This window comes from Arvicanthis niloticus, chromosome 3 (assembly GCF_011762505.2).
Source record: "Arvicanthis niloticus isolate mArvNil1 chromosome 3, mArvNil1.pat.X, whole genome shotgun sequence".
NCBI classification, from domain to species: Eukaryota; Metazoa; Chordata; class Mammalia; order Rodentia; family Muridae; genus Arvicanthis; species Arvicanthis niloticus.
Genome location: NC_047660.1, coordinates 72,147,814 through 72,163,393, shown reverse-complemented (window position 1 = coordinate 72,163,393; position 15,580 = coordinate 72,147,814).

The window sequence follows — 15,580 nt, the reverse complement described above, 5'->3', positions numbered from 1 at the left end:
TTTCACTCAGAACGGCACAATACATGTAAACTGTATGCCAAGTTTTCTCATTTTTTCAAACTTATGCCATGGACACCTCCCCAGGTGAGTGCAGCCCGTCACCTGCTGACCACGTGTTAAGCCCTCTCCATATAAAGAGTTGTGGTGCTGGGATAATGTGGTTGTTAAAGATTTTCTTCATAGGCTTTGTTAGATTGTGAAAGATCAGAAATAAAACTGTTTACAAATTATTTTCTATTAAGAGATGATAAATGTTATGGTTTTAAAAAGGTAAGAAATGGCCAGTCCTAGGGGCTTACAACTTTAATCCCAACACTAAGAAGAAGGCAGAGGCAGGTGGATTTCTGTGAGTTTAAGGCTAGCCTGGTCTACATAGTGAGTTTCAGGACACTCTGTCTCAAAAACAAAAGCAAAACAAAAAAATAGAAAAGGTAATGTGGGTGAATAATTCTACTCATTCGTTCATTCTTCCTACAGAGTGCAGGCTGGCCTTGAACTTTTGACATCCCCACCACCACCACCACCACCACCACCATACCTGGTTTGCAGTTTAAAATGTGATGGTCACTGAAGACTTCTCTAGGATCTCATTTGAGTTTGATTCTGAAAGGAAGTAAATCTTGTAAATATCGTTAAAGAAAGAACATTCCAAGAAAATAAAATTATTAGAGTTTGGCCTTCAGCTCCAGGGAGGAGCACTTCCTTGTGTAACATACTCAAGGGCCTGGGTTCAATGTCAGGGCTAAACAATAAAATTAAAAGAAAAAAAGAAAAGAAAACAACTAAGTTGCTAAGTGCTACATTTTGCTACTTTTATCTAAAAATTCCCATGGGAAATTTAAATTCAAAAGACAATATCTGTAAAATTTTAATAGAGTTTTTGTCTGCATTTTAGAAAATGGTTAGAAAATTTATTTTAAAAAAACAATAGATTCTTTAACTATCTCTGGTTCATTTGTTTGTTTGTTTTGTTTTTTGAGACAAGGTTTCTCTGTCTCAAAAGGATCTCCTGGCTGCCTTGGAACATGATCTCTAGACCGGATTGGCCTTGAATTTACAGAGATCCCCCTGCCTCTGCCTACTGAGTGCTAGGATTAAACTCATGCACCCAGCTAACCCCGTCCAATTTTTTAACCAGTTGATCTCCCCAGAAACAATACTTTGACTTGTTTGTTTCTCTAATTCTTACTAACTGGCAACCAAGCTTTCTGCTTTTCAGAACATGCGTTCTCTATATATGTTGGTCTTAGCTTTCTGATTATTTGCCATAATCTTAATCCACCTTTTTTTGATAGCAACTTTTGTTTGGTTTTTTTGTTTTTTTGTTTTTTTTTTTTTTTTTGAGACAACAATATCCTTTAAAGTTACATATACAATGAGTTCTCTATAAAAAATATAGAGAAGTAAATCTTATTGATGGCTTTACTTATTTATCTTTACTTTATGTGTCTGGGCATTCCGTCTGCCTGCGTGTCTGTGCACTATGTGCACGCCTGGTCCCCGATGACATCAGAGGAGGACCTGGATCTCCTGAGACTGCAATTACAGACAGCTGTGAGCTTGCATGTGGGTGCTGGGAGTTGAACTTGGATCCTCTTGAGGAGCAGCCAGTGTTCCTAGCTGCCGAGCTATCCCCTCCAGCCCCTTGATAAATTTTGTTTAAAATATTCACATCTAATTATTCTGGTTGTTTGGGTTTGTTTGGTTTTATTGGTTTTTTTTGAAACAAGGTTTCTCTCTGTAGCCCTGACTGTCCTGGAACTTTCTGGGTAGACCAGGCTGGCCTGCAACTAAGAGATCTATCTGGTTCTGACTTCCAAGTGGGAGTGCTGGGATTAAAGGCCTGTACCACTACCAGCTGGCAACAAGACTCTTTTAAAACAAACAGAAGTCTGGTGGTGGTGATGGCGTAGGCCTTTAATCCCAGCACTCAGAAGGCAGAGGTGGGCAGATCTGAGTTTGAAGCCAGTCTGATTGACAGAGCAAGTTCTAGGATAGCCAGGGCTACACAGAGAAACACCGATTCAAAAAGACCAAAACCAAAAAATAATAATAAATTAATTAATTAGAAAATGAGTCTTATTATGTAGCTCTGGAGCTTACTATATAGCACAGGTTGGCCCTGAACTTGTTCCTGTTAATTTTATTTCTCCCTCCCCACAGCTGTGTGTGTTGCATGTGAATATGCATCATATTTATACATGTATGGAGGTCATAGGTTGACATCATCAGGTGTCTTACTCAGTGACTCCAACCTTATCTTTTTGTTTTCATTTTGTTTTTTCATTTTTTTAATTGGATATTTTATTTATTTACATTTCAGATGTCATCCCCTTTCCCCGTTTCCCCTCTCTAGAACCTCCCATCCTATCCCCCCTCCTCCCTTTTTGCTTTTATACCATTTGAATTACATTCAAGTATTAAGGTCAGTTCTAGGTTGAGAGTCTAGAAATACAATAAACACAAATAGTCAAAGAACAAGCAAGACAATAAACACAATTCTGTGAACACTCCCGTGATCACTGCTTCCAAGGGCTTATCAGGATGACCAAAGTATCTGAGGCTACTTCCTGTCCTAGCCCTCCCACCTTAGTTTTTAAGACAGGGTCTCATTGAACCTGGAACTCAATGACTTGGCTAGGTCAACTAGCCAGTGAGCTCTAGGAATCCACCTGTTTATACCTCCTAGCTCTGGGATACAGATGCACATGGCCACACATGCCTTTTTAATTGGGTGCTAGGGAACCAAACTTGGGTTCTCATAGTACTTACTGAGTCCTCATACTGATTCGGATAAAACTTTGTGTTAATAATACATACCTATGCTGGGCTGTGGTGGCACAACACATTTAATCCCAGCACTTGGGAGGCAGAGGCAGTAGGATCTCTGAGTCTAGCCTGGTCTACAGATCAAGTTCTAGAACAGCCAGGGCTACAGAGAAAAACCCTATCTCAATAACCCCCAAAATACATATAATAATAATAGTACATACATACATACATACATACATACATACATACATACACATTTATATTTATAAACAATGGGTTATAAAACATACCTACAAGGATTTTAAAAAGCTATTTCAAAAGTTCTTGGACTGGAGAGATGGCTCAGTGGTTAAGAGCACTGACTGCTCTTCCAGAGGTCCTGAGTTCAATTCCCAGCAACCACATGGTGGCTCACAACCATCTGTAATGGGATCTGATGCCTTCTTCTGGTGTGTCTGAAGACAGCTACAGCGTACTCATATATATAAAATAAATTAATTAAATCTTTTTTTTTTTAAAGTTCTTGAAATGTTCTTGCAAGTCACTGGATGCTTTGAAGGGAAAGTTTTTAAAGTGTTCTTTCATTATTTGATTTCTGCTGTCATAGAAATCAGCTGTATTACACAAACGCTTTGGTAACTTCCATCATGTTTTGACTAAAATGACTAAATGTCTCAAGAGCTCTAGGTGGTGAGGACTGAGACAGAAAATGAGATCAGCCTGGGCTGGGCCCAGGGAGTTTGCTCAGCTCTTACGGGATTATATTGTGGAGTCACTCCCAGATGCATAGGGAGTGTCATGGAAAGATCACTGTTTTAGAACTACTCAGTGCTTAAGGGAAATGGTGACAGGCTGGTCACTTAGTGAGGAAGAACTCTTGTCACAGACATGGTTGCCACCATTAGTTTTATATATATATATAGTATATACTGGCCAGGAGGATGAGTCTGGCCAAGACAGTTCTGAGGTCCCCAGGAAATGGCCAGGAGCCATGTTTGCAGAGGCTTAAAAGGCAAAACCACAGATCTACCATATTTTTCTCATCGGGTCCAATCAGGAGCAAGCAAGCAAAGATCCAGACTCACTTCCTGCCTGCGTACCCCACCCCCTCCACCCACACCCAATCAGGAGCAAGTGTACATCCTGACATATTTCCTGCTCGTGTACCTCTCACCTACCTGTGATCACATCTGGTGTAGCTGGGTCAAATAGGGGCCTGAAAACGTGTGGCTAGTTAGCTCCCATAAACATCAGCCTCCAGCATTTCAGGGAGTATCGTCCTTGGGCATGGGACTTACAGGCTAGAGACATTTTTGTTTCATGGACCTCCTTGGCACAGAGAAACTTAAAACATAACTTTGGCTCTTAAAGAGCCTAGCCGATTAGCTGATTCATTTCCAGGGCAGAATCAGATGCCATTAACAGACATTATCATGCAGATAATATACAGATAGTATATTATTGTATCAGACAGAATACAATTTAAAATGTATAGATTGTTGTAGGAGAAGCTAAGGTGGGAGGAGTAAGGACAGGAAGAGGAAGAGGAAGGAGAGGAGGAGAAGGAAGAGGAGGAGCTAGGAGATCGAGGGGGGCATGGAGGCTGATGTTCACATGTCTCCCACAGTCAAAGGTGGTTGGTATATCTAGGTTTGGTATTGGATTACACCTCTGATTGAGTGGACATCTTGTTATTGATCATTACTAAATATATAAGCCTTTAGATAATCTAAGCATTAGAGTCTCATTTGTACTGAGCCCGTGTGGTTGGCGGGATGATCTGGGCAATGCCCAGCCTTGCAGAGACAGGGTGGAAGATTGGCAGAGCCATCTCCCACGCTGGCGCCTCATGGGTGGCAAGGCTGGTGTTTCTAGCTGCAGCGTGCTTATGGCCTCTGGCCACGGAACATGGCTGCTGAGTTAGGCAGAGCCACTGTAGCTTAGATAGTTGGCTTGATCAGCGGCCGATTTTTAAATAATTACTTCAACAAAGTAGCGCCCAACATGGGGCTTCTCTCCAGTATGTGTTCTCAAAAATAGTTAACTTGCTAAATAATAAACAAACACACACAAATAAAGCAAGCTGACAGTGATGGCACACACCTTAACCCCAGTCTTTCAGAAGGTGGAAAAAAGATCAGGGGTTCAAGGTCAGTTGACTACATTCGTGAGTTTGAGGTCAGCCAGGACTAAATGACAGCTGTGTCAAACAAAGGAAGGCAGGTATCATGGTACATATACATCTCTCATCCCAGACTTCAGGAGGCAGCAGGATTGCTGCGATTTTGAGGCCACCTCTACCTAGCGTGTTCTAGAGCTAAGTCCTGAGGCCTTTTGGTATCTATACTCTGTCTGAATGTGTATGTAAAACTTAAGAAAGTGAAAAGACAAGCCACACAGAACAGAAGAACATGGCAGTCCAGGGTGACGAAGCTCCCAGCTAAGGGGTAGATGCAGGGTTGGCAGGAGTAAGGCTGGAAGCTCGTGGGCAGAAGCCCGTGGCATCAGTTGCAGACTGCTTTCAGTGAAATTAAGCAGGCTCCAGTTTTAGCTTAGGGTTCCCCTAGCATAGCCTGGGGCAGAGATGTATGTGTTTTACTCAGGAGAGCTCCTGCAAGGATCAAGGGTAATAAGGAGAGAGTCAGACCTGAGATGGGAGAACCACAGGAAATGACTGGATGGCGTTGATGTCATCAATTGTATAGTCTCTCAGAACTGCTGTCCTGTACCTGAAGACTCAAAACTCACCTACTAGACACTGTTCAAAGATGATTAGTTTTCCTTCATAGGTACTGGAGACTCTGGTCTGTATAACCAAGGTTCATCACTCAGGTCATCAACAGCCAGCTTGTACTTGGTAGTGATGGGTAGCCGGTCTCATGGGGTCCACAGAATAAGAGCTCTTATTTAGCAAGCACAGGGCAGTTTTAGATAGTGCCTGGCCCACACAAAGTAGCTTTTGTTATATTGATTGTATTAATGCCAAAACTGAGGCTCACAAACTTAAGAAACTTGGTCAAGATCACAAAAAAAAAAAAACTCTTTTCTGGTTTCAAAATCAAGTGTGGAGGGGAAAAAAATTAAAAACTCAAAAAGCAACCTCTAAAACCAAGGCTCTTTTGTTGTTGTTGTTGTTGTTGTTGTTGTTGTATTTTGTTTTTCTAAGACAGGGTTTCTCTGTGTAGCACTAGCTGTCCATGAACTCACTCTGTAGACCAGGCTAGCCTCAAACTCAGAGATCTGGCTGTCTCTGCTTCCCAAGTGCCAGGACTAAAAGCTAGCACTAAAGGTGTGTGTCACCACCAGCTGGCCCAAACCAAGGATCTTTACCATGGTGTCTCTTAGAAGAAAGGATTAATATCCTTAAATCTCTCCTCAGCCTATATACTTTCTTTTATTTTTAAGTAGGTCATGTAATCACTTAGTACATAATTCAACAAATGTAGCCTGGTGGAAGCCGAGTGTGGCAGTGCACATCTGTCATCCGAGCCCTTCAGAGGCGGAGGGAAGAGGATGGCTACCAGCTCCCGGCCAGCCTGACTGCATAGCGGGACCCAGTCTCAAACAAGACAACCAAAATAGGTCCTGAGGAGATGGCTCAGCCAGTGAGAGCTTGTTGCTGCAAGCACAGCGACCTTCCTTTCAGATCCCCAGAACTCACATGATGTGGTCATGTAGCCCCAGCACTGGGGGGCAGCGTGATGGAAAGACAGACAGACACGAGAGGATCGCTCGGGCTTGCTGATCTCCAGCCTAGCTCCAGCTTTAATGAGACTCCAGAAAATAGTGAGAAATTGATAGAGCAGGTCACCACATGCCAGCGAGCAAGAGACCAACAACAAAAATCCAAAGACACAGACACTAAATACTACACTCCCTCCCGCAGAACCCCAGTACAAAGGAGCATTCAGTAAAAATGGGTTTCCTCTCCTTCTCTCCCACATCTCCCTGCCCTTCCCCCACTTATCCTCTCACCAGTTCCTTTTGAGAAGGCAAAGCTGACTCCATGACAGACTTCACATTGGCAGTTAAGGAGACCAGGAGACTATCAATTACAAATAGAAAAAAAAAAAAAAAAAAAAACCAGGCTCCAGCCTTCATACCCAGGTAAAGGAATGTCCCAGCCCCTGGCCTGAGGCAAGGACAATGGGTCAGCAGCAGTTTCCAGACTTCCTCAGCTACTTCCTCAGTAACAGTTCCTGGACCTCCCCAGCAAGTTTCCAGCCCCCACACCCTGTAAGGGAATGTCCCTAGAGATGAATCCAGCAGATTAACATAGAGGTCACCTATCCTGGAATTCCCTAATGAGCTTTAAATCAGGCCTGCAGGCTCGCTTGCTTGTGTCTATCTTGGTAATGGGAGACCCCAGCATGCAGGACTTCTGCAGAATAAAACATACCTTGTGTTTACATACTATTTGAGTCTGGGGTATCATTCTTCAGCAAATCATGGACCCTTACACTCCTCTCCCCTTTGTTGCTAAAACATAAGTCCACACCCCATGCCTGTTGGGTGAGTGGTCTAACACTTCCAGTGTCCCCAGCCTAAAATCCTATACCATGCCCAACAGTCACCAGACTCCTTTTTTCAGGTAAGACTAATATTTTTCTGTTTCTCTCCCAAAGCATTTCTGTTAGATACAATACTGTTTTCTCAACCGAAATGTAGGAATACATCAGCTCCTCCTTGGTTCTGTTTCCTGCACTCAGTGTATGGAGGTAGGTTGGGCTCTCCACCCAAAGTCTTCCCTTCCTTGTGTTCTTGCATCGCCTCGCTCTCTTCAGCCACAGTGTTTAGGTGTGTGTCACCAGGTGACTGCCTCTGCTTTCACCATCTAGGTTTTTTCTTCGTGTTTGAAGAGGAATGTGAGTACTTACCTCATCCTTTTAACAGTGGGTCAACTGGCTCCAAGTTCCAGGCCAAGAAGACTGCGCTGCAGACGTGACCAGCAGGTGCAGACCCTGTACTCCAAATGTCACAGCGCTAAGTTGTCTGTTACAACATTCAGTACTTGACTGTATTCAGACTAATGGATCTCGCTGAGTGCTACTTTCACATAGTAAATTACAGTATAAAAGTCTAGAGGGCTAGGTTGGAGAGATGGCTTAGCAGTTAAAAGCATTGTCCGCTCTAGCAGAGGATCAGGATTCAATTCCCAGCACTCACACAGTGGCTCAAACCATCCATAACTCTAGTTGGATCTGACACCCTCTTCTAACCTCTATAGGCATCAAGCATGCATAGGGTGCACAAACATACATGAAAGCAAAATACCTATTCACACATAATATGTAAATAAATGTTTCTTTAAAGCCGGGCGGTGGTGGCCCACGCCTTTAATCCTAGCACTTGGGAGGCAGAGGCAGGTGGATTTCTGAGTTCGAGGCCAGCCTGGTCTATAGAGTGAGTTCCAGGACAGCCAAGGCTATACAGAGAAACCCTGTCTCGAAACAACAACAACAAAAAAAAAATGTGTCTTTAAAAAAAATATTAATGGTAGAGACCCAATTTTCCCTCAGTGTGCTGAAGCTAGGTAGGTGGGTGTTAGTAGGTATTTGTCTTAGGGTTCCCATTGCTGTGAAGAAACACCGTGGCCCAGGCAATTCTTAGAACAATATTTAATTGGCTTAGTGTCAGAGGTTCAGTCCATTATCATCATGGCAGGAAGCATGGCCGCATCCTGGCAGGCATGGTGCTGGAGAAGGAGCTGAGAGTTCTGCATCTTGATCCAACTGCAGCCAGGAGAGGACTGGCTTCTAGGCAGCTAAAAGGGCCTCAAAGCCCACTGCCACAGTGATGCACTTCCTCCCACAAAGCCACGCCTCCTCATAGTTCCCCTCCCTGGGTCAAGCGTATTCAAACCACCACAGTAGCAAATGACAAAAACTAATTTGATGATCCTGCTGCTTCCCTGTGCATTGACGGAGACCCCAGAGATTGGAATGACCAACACACTCCTCTCTTAGCATCTCAGTTAAAGGAGGTGAGAGGAGCCCACCTCACAGAGAACTCTTATTCTTCTATTCTCATTCTCCTGATTCAAAAGTGTAGCCAGGAGAAGGGAAAGGCTGCAAGATAGATGCAGATATCAAATATCAACTGCCCATTCTAGATGCAAGTTATTTCATTACATTTAATTGGTTTACGTGTGTGTGTGTGTGTGTGTGTGTGTGTGTGTGTGTGTAAGCATTATGCCATGCCATACATGTGGAGGTCAGAAGACAGTCTGTAAGAACTGGGTCTCTCCATTTTCCATGTGGGTCCCCAGATTGGAACTGATATTTTCAGGCTGGTGAAAGTTATTTTTACCTGCTGAGCCAGCTCACTTACTCCAGATGCAAATTATTAAACACTATTTTCTGTTAAAGAAAATATTGGGCATGGTGTCCCAAGTCTATAATGTGAGCACTCAAAAGGCAGAGGCAGGTAGGTCTCTATGAATTCAAGATTAGCCTGGCCTAATTAACAGGCCAGCCAAGACTACATAGGTCTTATCTCAAAGATATATGAAGTCCTATCTCAAAAAGTCAATAAATAAAGTAAAATAAAAATGGAAAAAACCCCAACTCTTTCATTGTCTTTTCTGTTTCCTTTTATTTTTCTTGCTGTAATAAAGGTCTCTTCCTGAGTAGCCATTACTGTTACAGATTGCTCCAGCAGCCTGGCTTGCAAGGCGAAGAGAGAACAACCATGATGCACAGTCCACTTCTGCCCATCCCAAACATTTCATGTGGCTGAGGTTATCCCTTTGTTGCTGTTGTTCTATTTTTTGAGGCAGGGGCTTATAAATTCCAGATTGGCCTCAAACTCATTTTATAGGCAAAAGTGACCTTGAATTCATGGTCCTTTTGCTCCAACTCCAGAGTACAGGATTACAGGCATGTGTCACCATGAGGTTTGAATCTAAGACCTTGTCCATGCTAGGTAAGTGCTATACAGTCAATCTGAACCACATTCTTAATCCGATCCTCCCAGCCCATTTCCTTCTTCCTCTTCTTCTTCTTAATCTTCTTTCTCTTCTTCCTCCTCCCCCTCTCCTCCAGTCTTCATGTAAAATTTTCTGACAAAGACTGTAGTCTTATGTTGCTGATATTTAGTAATGAACATACCAGTGTACAGTGATGTTTCATTAGATCTTCAACCACTGAGTGGGCACCAGAATTCCCTTAGAGATTAGTAAAACACAGATCACAGTACTCGATCCCACAGTTCCTGATTCAGCAGGATGAAGTCTAAGCATCTACATTTCTGATAAATTCTTAAGCAAAGATGACAGTGTTCCAGGAAAGGCTTGAGAAGCACTGTTCAGATGATGGTAGCTTCCTATGTCCCCAAGGAGGGAGGGAACAGTACAACAACTTTTAGGAGCAATTAGGAATGGCAATCTCCTATTTTTTATCTTTTTTGGTGGGGTTGGGGAGGAGCAGGGTCTCATACAGCCCAGGCTAGCTTCAAAGTTGCTATGGCTGAGGATGGCCTTGAACTCCTGATCTTCTTGCCTCCATCTCTCTAATGCTGAAATCAATGACACTGAGAGCATTCCTCCTGCCCCAGCCTCCCACTTGAGATTGCAGGTCTGCTACACTCCACAAACAGCAGAAAATGTTCTTTTAACATAGCCTCATCCAGAAGGTTTTCAAGCACTTGGGTAAGACTTTCTGGGGCTGTGACCTAGAATCTAGCCTTTAATGGGAAATGTTTCATTTACATTTTTAAATTTTTTTGTGTTGTTTTGTTTTGTTTTCTCAAAATAGGGTTTCTTTGTATAACAGCTTTAGCTGTCCTGGAACTCACTTCATAGACCAGGCTGGCCTCGAACTTACAGAGGTCTGCTTGTCTCTGCCTCCCTAGTACTGAGATTAAAGGCATACACCACCAAGCCAGGCATTTTTACAAGTATTTTTATTTACATGTTTGCATATGTATCTGTGTGAGTGTGTGCTGGGAATTGAACTTGGGTCCTCTAGAAGGACAGCACTGAGTCACCTCTACAGTTCATTTAAAACTTAAAATAAGAAAGATCACAATGCACCCCAATTCGAGTGTAAAATGTACTTTGCGTCCACCCACTTTTCTCCATTATTAAGGCCTCATACTGCCTTGAAACAAGTGTTATTTCCTACTTGGTGGCATTAGTACTTAAGGTGAGCCAAAGTGAAAAAGGATATAACTAAGTAGTTGAGCATTGTATCTTACATGTTATTAAGTATTAAAGACCCATAGTTTTGAGTCAGGTATGGTGGCTTGCACTTAAAATCCTAGCGACTGAAAGGTGGAGAAAGGAGAGTTAGGAATTCAAGGTCATTCCCAGCTACCTATCAAGTTTGAGGCCAGCCTGTGCTACATGAAAGCCTGTCTCATAAAGAAAAAGTGTATGTATATGTATACAGGCACATATACATGTGTATATATACACACATATACATATATACAATTTAAAATTTTTTATTTAAATTTATTTTATGTACATTTGTGTTTTGTCTGTGTGAGGGTGTTAGAGTCCTTGAAACTGTAATTACAGACAGTTGTGAGCTACCATGTGGATGCTAGGAATTGAACCTGGGTCCTCTGGAAGAACACCAGTGCTCTTAACCACTGAGCCATCTCTCCAGCCCCAAATATATATATTTAAATTAATTAAATATTAAGATTCTCTTATGATTCTACTCTTATGGTTCTATACTGGATATCAGACTTTTTAAGTGTTATACTGTTTTTGAATATTCTTATTTTTTATAGAGTTTTGAAAGGCTTTTTTTTTGATAATCAGGTTGGTGATTAGCTTACTTGTGGGTCATCCAGATGATTTTGAGGATTTGGATTTTTGTTATTGTTTTTTAATTAAGCACGGTCTTTCTGTTCAGCCCAGACTCTCCTAATGCTTTTGATAGTCCCTCCTCAGCCTCTGAGTATTGTGATTACAGGCATGTGCCACCATGTTTTGGCAATAAAGTTGATCTTTAACTCTGTTGTGGATGGCTGGAATTGCGTTTACTGCAACAGAGCTGGATTAGCGTTGCTCAGCTTCCTACTGGCGGCTCTCTGTGTCTCATGAGTTCTCTCGTCAGGTTGTGTAGAATCTGAACCCCTCGAGGCCCTCTGTGTGCTCTGAGGATCATATACTCCAGCACTGGTCAGGTCTTCTGTGCCCAGACTCACAGAAATCTACTTTAGCACTGCAAAGATTGTCAGTTAGCTGAGACTCACATGTCTCCTGTATAGATCTGGGAGCTCTTTCTCTGCAAAGGTTTATTCTGTCTAGACCTCTGTTTCAGCATGCAGGAAGACATAAAACCCTAGCTGTAGATGTGTGACATCAATGTAATGACATAATGCCACCAGATTGTACATTGTGGTGCTGGGAATCCAGCCTGAGTCCATGGCAAGGGTCGCTAGAGTTCTCTCTTCCTTTGGAGACAGGATCTCATCCCAGGCTGGCTTCAAATTGACCTCTCTTCACAACTAGGTAGCCAGTCTCTGGCACCTGGTACTCAGGCCCTAGAGCCTCATTGGGGTTTGTGCGCCTGTCTTGCAAGCTACTGGCATGCAGTGCTTGAAGCCTTGAACAGTAAGTAACATGTTCCTCACCTGTTGGTGATTTCTACCTGAACAGAGTAAAAGAATCCTTCACCAGTTGCTTGTGACGCCTCCACTCAGTAAGCTTGGCTTTTTTCTACTTCAGCCCTTGTCACAGGGAGATCCCCACAGTCCCATAGCTGAAGGTAGACTGAGGAGCAGCAGAGTGTGGCAGAGTACAGGGTGAGCATGTGAACCCCATAGTGTACAGGGTGAGCATGTGAACCCCTAGAATATACAAGGTGAGAATGTGAACCCCCGGAGTGTGCAAGGTAGTGATGTGAACCCCAGAGTGTGTAGGGTGAGCATGTGAACCCCCAGAGTGTACAGGGTGAGATGGTGAACCCAGAGTTTGCAGGGTAAGCATGTGAACCCCCAGAGTGTGCAGGGTGAGCATATGAACCCCCAGAGTGTGAAGGGTGGGAATATGAACCCCAGAGTGTTCAGGGTGAACACATAAACCCCAGAGTGTGCAGGGTGAGCATGTGAACCCCCAGAGTGTGCAGAGTGAGCATGTGAGCCCCCAGAGTGTACAGGGTGAGTATGTGAACCCCCAGAGTGTGCAGGGTAAGCATGTGAACCCCCAGAGTGTGCAGGGTGAGCATGTGAACCCCAGAGTGTGTAGAGTGAGCATGTGAACCCCAGAGTGTACAGGGTGAGCATGTGAACCCCAGAGTGTGCAGGGTGAGTATGTGAACCCCCAGAGTATGCAGGGTGGGAATGTGAACCCCAGAGTGTGCAGGGTGAGCATGTAAACCCCCAGAGTGTACAGGGTGAGCATGTGAACCCCAGAGTGTGCAGGGTGAGCATGTGAACCCCAGAGTGTGCAGGGTGAGCATGTGAGCTGCCAGTTTCTCTTTTTTCCTCTCTTCCCCCCTTTCTTTCTTTTTGCTTTTGTTTTTTGTTTTGTTTTGTTTTTGATTTTGGTTTTCCAAGACAGGGTTTCTTAATGTAGCCTTGGCTGTCCTGAAACTAGCTCTGTAGACAGGCTGTCTTTAACCTTGAATTCACAGAAATCCACCTGCCTCTGCCTCCTAACTGCTAGGATCAAAGGCATCTACCACCACTACCTGGCTTTGAAGTTTTTTTTTTTTTTTTTTTTTTTTTACAATTTATTCATTTATTTTATTTTATTCATTTATTTTATGTGTTTTGCCTGCAAATATGTCTGTGTGAGGGAATCAGATCATCTTGAACTGGAATTACAGAAAGTTGTGAACTGCCATGTGAGTGTTGGGAATTGAACTTGGGTCCTCTGGAAGAGCAGCCAGTACTCTGAATATGGTGAATGACTTCATTGTTCACCTTAAATACTGGCTGTGGATGGCTTGAATGAGAGGGGTCCCCACAGGCTCATATGTTTGAATCCTTGGTCTGCAGTTAGTGGAACAGTTTGGAAAGGATTCTGAGGTATGGCTTTGTTGGAGGAGGTGTGTCACTTTGGGTGGGCTTCGGAGTTTCCAAAGCCTATGCCATTCCCAATTTGTGTTCGCTGTCTCTCTCTTGTTCTCTCTCTTGTTCTCTCTCTCTCTCTCTCTCTCTCTCTCTCTCTCTCTCTCTGTGTATGTGTGTGTGTCTCCCTCCCTCTCTCTCTGTGTCCCTCTCCCTCTCCCCCCTCCCCCCCCCCCACTTCACAGGTGTAATTTCAACGTGTCAGCTCTGAGCTACTGATCCAGCACTTTGCCTGCTTCCTGCTGCTGCCTGCCTGCTTGCTGCCTGCCTGCTGCCTAACTGCCTCAACCAAGCCTCCCACCATGATCATGGTCATGGACTCACTCTCTGAAATCATGATCCCCCAGACTAGATGCTTTCTTTATAAGTTTTTTAGGTCATGGTGTTTAGTTATGGCAATAGAAAAGTAACTAAGACACTGGTGGGTGGGTGACAGTTTAAAGCAACTCAGCTAACAGTTGGCAGGCAGCACTGTGAGCGTCTGTGCAGGATTGCTGTAATCAGTGTTTAACGTGGGAACCCTGAGTCTAGATTCTCTTCTTACGTGTCATGAAAATTATATCTGTGATTTAAGAATCACTCTCCTCAATTGTCTGTTTCTTCTAAAATACAAATGTGTGTGTTTTTTAAAATAATCCACAAAAAACTGACTCCCCAAAATCAGAAAACACTTTAGGTCAGTAAATGACAGGAAGGACTACATTCCCATCAGAGAGTATTTATTAACCCATGTATCAAAATCTGGTGAAACTGTGGATCTGTGACCCCCACTGCAACACTTACTCGCAATGTCTTGCAAGAGATGGTGAGGTTCAAATGTGATCTCTGTTTATATCTGGATCTTTATGTGACTCTGAGTTCTTAAAATTCCGTGACCCAAGAAAAGACAAGAGAAATTGTCTGGATACTAAGCACAGTGTTTGATACTGATACCAGCTAGTTTGGTGTCCAGATTTAATACATGCTGTATCCAAACAAGACAGATAGAAACTCTTTGCCCCTTGATGTTAATTAAGAGCCATGTAAAACACTGAAACAAAATTTGGGACTGAAGAGATGAGGAAGGCAGTGAAGCTCTTGCTGTGCTAGCACGAGGACCTGTAACAAGAGCCTGCAATCCCAGCACTGGGGAGGTGCAGACAGGGGGCGTCTCAGGGCCACCTGGGATTGTTAAATACCCAGCCTATCTCTAGGACCAAGAAGAGACTCTTTCTTTTTCTTTCTTTTTTTTTTTTTTTGTTTTTGTTTTGTTTTGTTTTGTTTTGTTTTCGAGACAGGGTTTTTCTGTGTAGTCCTGGCTGTCTTGGAACTCACTCTGTAGATCAGGCTGGCCTCGAACTCAGAAATCCGCCTGCCTCTGCCTCTCAAGTGCTGGGATTAAAGGCGTGCGCCACCACTGCTCGGCGAGACTCTTTCAGACAAACAAACAAACAAACAAACAAAGAAACAAACAAAAACAAACAAGGTGGCATGAGGTAGAGAAAGATATCTGACCCAATGTCATCCCATAGTCTACTTACTTGCAGTCTGGAGCATGCTCACTGCACACATATGCACACACATGTACATGCATGCACACATGCACAATGCACTTGCATACATACATGTACAATGAGTGAGCACAATGTGGTGACCAGGTACGATCAACATAAACTGTGTTTGTTGTCCTGTACCACATGGCTTCTGGAAGCTAATGTTAGACTTCTCAAACGTACCCACTCAAGTGTCTAGTGACCCACTCAAGTCAGTGAGGATGTCTTGAAACATTACCACAATAACT